Source organism: Otolemur garnettii, unplaced genomic scaffold, assembly GCF_000181295.1.
Source record: "Otolemur garnettii isolate 467f Iridium unplaced genomic scaffold, OtoGar3 scaffold00176, whole genome shotgun sequence".
Lineage (NCBI taxonomy): Eukaryota > Metazoa > Chordata > Mammalia > Primates > Galagidae > Otolemur > Otolemur garnettii.
This window is the reverse complement of record NW_003852571.1, coordinates 2329623-2333522: the sequence shown is the minus strand read 5'-3', so window position 1 is coordinate 2333522 and position 3900 is coordinate 2329623. Positions and strand designations below refer to the sequence as shown.

Here is a 3900-nt window from a genome sequence, read left to right as displayed (position 1 = left end):
AGAACAGATAATTTAATTATACAAATGAAATCACTTTCCTTTGCTTCAGGAGTTCAAGTAAGTTCATTTGCTGTCAGAAAGAAAGGTTTTTAATATCAGAAACAACCTTTCTTAGTTCTAATACCCACAAAGAAAACAAGATTAGAAACAAAACTCCACCATGGAAGAAATCCCAGAATAATCCAATTTGGAAAGAATTTAATTAATAAAATAAAATAGAGGGAGAATGGTCCAGGTGGGGCTCTGGGGAAACAGAACCCCTGTCTGAGGCCGATGTCTGCCAGCACACTGGCAAGCCCTGAGTGGGCAGCCCGTGCACCTGTCACTGCAGAACCAGCCTTGACAGTCACTCTGTACCATTCCACTGTTTCCTAACACACGCTGGTCATTATGTACAGATATCAAAAAACCAAACAATTGCAGTTTGTTATCAAGTGGCCTCTAGCTCGCCTATGCTGGCTTGGCACATTCATGCATGCAAAGCAAGGAGTTTTCGAGGACCTCACCAAACAGTTAAATTTTGGCAAAAAGAGAGAACAAAAATCTAAAATTCATTAGCAGAATTAAAGCCACTGAAGTTAAAACATATTTTTTCAACAGAATGGAGGAGTTAGACTAACAATACAATCTTTTTTTTTTTAAGGTCTCTGCCATCCTCTCCCTAATTCAGGTCAAAGTTCATAGCAGCAATGCACAAAGTCCTCTGTCAAGCCGGTGTTCTCTGCTTCCAGGATCAGAGGTCACAGGTCAGGTTCAGTCAGTCCAAAGAATCATGGGAGGATGCTCCCTGTCCTCATCCAGGCGTAGGGCGCTGGTTTCATCCTCCAGACAAGCACCACCCATGGCACCCAAGTCATCTGTGTAGGCTTCAAGGTTTCTGTCATGCTCCTCACCAAGTCTTGTTGGAGATGAAGGCACATAGTACCTTTTGCTACAGCTGTACTGTATGTCTGAGTTACTAAGGGACAGTCATGAGAGGCAGAGTCTGAGATTTCACTGGCCGTCTCCATACTGCCATCCAACTGGTGCTGCTTCATGAGGGCGCACTCACCCCCCTCCTGGGGGGTCCAGGTTCTACAGATCCCCCCAACAGCCGGGGGATCTTCTGAATTGTGGCCAGTGAAAAGATGTTTTTGTGGCCACAGAAGGGTAGGTGGACTGTGGCAAAGGCTCTGCCCTGGTTGCATTTCTGTCACTTGAGAAGGCAGGTGGCTAGTGGAGGCCATGAGCATCTTCCCAAAGTAGCCAGTCCAAGTGGTGGTTCCTCTGGAGGTTTTTCCTTCACAGTCTCGAGTTTGAAGATGTACACAGTCTTGGCATTGCTAGATGCAGAGAGGAACATGCTGTCCATACTGAAGGCCCAATGAGCAGATGCTAACACACCTCTTAACTCCTCTCCTGAATTCAAGGAGTTTTTGTCCCTCTGGAATGGAAAATACCCTAATCACGGTCCCCTTCTCAGAAGCAGTGGCACGTTTGGTTCCATTTGCATTAAAAGCCAATGCTGCTAAAGGACTATCATGAGCCAGGATCATGTTTGTAGCTCTCAAATTAATCATATCAAAGACCTGCACCTCCCCAATGGTTGCACTCCCTGGGTATGCCAAGTAACAATTGTCATTGTTTATTGACAGTACACACAAGCCTGCAGAGGGGTCTCTCTGATCACATGCAGTACCTTCGTATCCTGGATGTGGTGTATATATAGAGATTCTTCATACTGTAGCCTCTGCCTGTTGAGCTTCACAGCCAGTATCATGTTGGAGTGGCATAGTTGCTGATCTCGGTTCTCTTCTTAAAATGGCAAACTTTTAGCTTCCTGGGGGCTTTGAGGCTAATGATGGCCACTAAGCTGCTTGAGAACAGTCTTTCTATAATGCACATATCTTCAATATCAGCGCATTCATAGATCTGTTCCAGCTTATCCACAGAAGAAAGGCAGAAAAATTTATAACCTGACTTTTACCAACAGCTAGGGACCAGGATACAGTGAGATGATGGAGACCAGCTGCTCTTGGTGCCCTTTGCACGGCTATGTCGTCCTGTTGAAGTTGGCGAAGAGCAACTGGCCAGTGCCAGCTTCCCTGCTGTGGCTCACCAGGTTCATGGCTGGGCACTTGGTGGGCAGGAGGGTCGGCCCGGCATGGGGCACTTGCCCACGAGGGTGGGTCGGGGTGCGCTCAGGGTTGATGCCGGCCCGCTCTTAGCCTCTGTCCCCTCTTAGCTTGCTGTCCTGGGATCAACCGCCGCGTCTTCCCGTCCTCACTCTTGTTTATGCTCCAGTGTCTCTCTCTTTTTTGGTTCATGATATATTTCTTTTGCTACAGTTCTTACTGTCTCAGGTGCCTTCCTCTGTCATATATTTTCACCTTTCACATTCGACACCACTTTTCTACAAAATCTAAGGCACAGAGGTATTTCTGATCTGTCCTAAGGTTTCTTTCCCAGCTCCTTCCGCGGCAGCACCCTCACAAGGCACTGTAGGCATTAACCTTCAGAGTCACCTGGCTGGCCTTTCCCTGGGCTGAACCAGCATTCAGATTACAGGGTCTGTGACTCCTCTTGGGTCTTCTACCTAGGCCTTAATTTTTCCATGATGGGGCTCTGTGGTATTGTAATATACATATGGGTTTTCTCCTTTCTTTGTGTCACATATTGAGTACTGTGTCTGATTATGAGTGCAAACTCCCTTCTGGGTGCCTTCGCATTGATAAAAGCTATAAAGGAGTCACTTTTGTCCTATCTCAGTGGTGTGAGTGTGCAGATTCTTCCTCCCCCTTTCCCAAAGTCCAAAGTCTAATTAAGACAAGTGCAGAGAGGAATTTCCTTAGGCTTCAGCCTTGTGTTCACCAGCCAGCCAGCTCCTGGTATGTGTTTGAAGTAGGGCATGTTGAACACCTGAAGAGTTACTTTGCAGGGGTTGACCAGATCTGGGTTTTTGCTTCCTGGGGGGCATTGAAACGCTCTTCATTGCTGTGATGGATCCAGGAGAGGATTCCTTCCACCTTTGCTGCTGTGGTTGTGGTCAGGATGATGGTGTAAGGTCCCTTCTATCTTGGTTTTAGGGGGATTGGGTTCCAATCCTTGACCTAGACTTGATCCCCTGGAGAAAAAGGGTATACAGATACAAAAGACTAAACAGAACATGGTTAATTACCCCAGTGGAGTTCTTCATTGCTAGTCTTTTTAGACCTTCTAACTGCCTCTGCAATTCAGTTTTTCCTAGTTCTTTTAAGAGTCCCTGGTAAATTTTGGAGGATTGGTGGAGGCCTATTGAACATTATCTCATAAGGGGACTACCCTGACCTCTTAGAAGGGATACATTTAATATTGAACAAGACCAGGGACAACGCCTGTAGCCAATTAAGCTTTGCTTCTGGGAAGAATCTACTGATTCCTTCTTTTATAATTCTGTTCACCCAATCTACCCTGCCTGAGCCTTGAGGCCTATATGTCACATATAGTTTCTAGATGATATTCAGGCTTTGGCTGTCATTTGCACTATCTGTTTTATGAAGGCCAGGCCATTGTCAATTCCAATCTGGAGTGGCAATTTAAATCATGGGATTATTTCTCTGGGCGACAGTTTTACTACTTTAGGCCTGGTGGGGAAGGCTTCCACCTATCTCGAGTACATGCAGACCAAAACTAGTAAGTGCCAGTTTCCTCCACATCTGGACAACTCAGTATAGTCCAGTATAGTCCATAGTACATTTTCCTATTTTTTTTTTTTTTTTTTTTAGAGACAGAGCCTCACTTTGTTGCCCTATGTAAAGTGCCATGGTGTCACAGCTCACAGCAACCTCTAGCTCTTGGGCTTAGGCGATTCTCTTGCCTCAGCCTCCCGAGTAGCTGGGACTACAGGAACCTGCCACAATGCCTGGCTATTTTTTTGTTGCA

The 3900-nt window shown here is 46.0% G+C and overlaps 1 pseudogene across 1 annotated transcript; it reads right to left on the bottom strand.

Moving 5' to 3' along the window:
• Positions 1-622: 622 nt before the first annotated feature.
• Positions 623-2107, bottom strand: LOC100963891 (annotated as a pseudogene). The gene has a single exon (XR_154678.2). The product of XR_154678.2 is annotated as a WD repeat domain phosphoinositide-interacting protein 2 pseudogene (transcript).
• Between the last annotated feature and the right edge of the window lie 1793 nt (positions 2108-3900).